Genomic DNA, 331 nt, shown 5'->3' with positions numbered 1-331 from the left:
TCCGACTTTTTGTCCGAGTCTGACTTACCCTGACTGTGTGGACAATCATCGAGGTGATGAATGACCATCAGAGGCCTGTTCCTAAAGGAAGGGAACCACATTTAGTGAAACAAATCAGCATCAGTGAAGTCTGTGCAGAATGTGAATATATCTGAATTTTTATTTACTTTGATCTGGACCAGTGCAGTGCTTCCTCGTAGGTTTGAGCCCAGATCAGTTGATCGCCCCATCCTGTAAGATAGACGTCGTTCAGCGACCACAGCTTCACCTCCTATCTTAGTATAACGAATACAGTGAATTGTCACAAACCTCTGTGAAGAACTTGAGGGAC

At 44.4% G+C, this 331-nt stretch overlaps 1 long non-coding RNA gene across 1 annotated transcript; it reads right to left on the bottom strand.

Annotated features, from left to right (window-relative positions):
- Positions 1-28: 28 nt before the first annotated feature.
- LOC103399799 (uncharacterized) lies at positions 29-331 on the bottom strand. The gene is made up of 3 exons (XR_523713.1): positions 310-331; positions 168-231; positions 29-81 (listed from the first exon to the last, which is right to left on the bottom strand). It is a non-coding gene; the product is annotated as an uncharacterized LOC103399799 (long non-coding RNA).

This window comes from Cynoglossus semilaevis, unplaced genomic scaffold (assembly GCF_000523025.1).
Source record: "Cynoglossus semilaevis isolate Cse_v1.0 unplaced genomic scaffold, Cse_v1.0 C18561033, whole genome shotgun sequence".
NCBI lineage: Eukaryota > Metazoa > Chordata > Actinopteri > Pleuronectiformes > Cynoglossidae > Cynoglossus > Cynoglossus semilaevis.
Note: the sequence above shows the minus strand (reverse complement) of the source record. Positions and strands in the feature narration are given on the sequence as shown.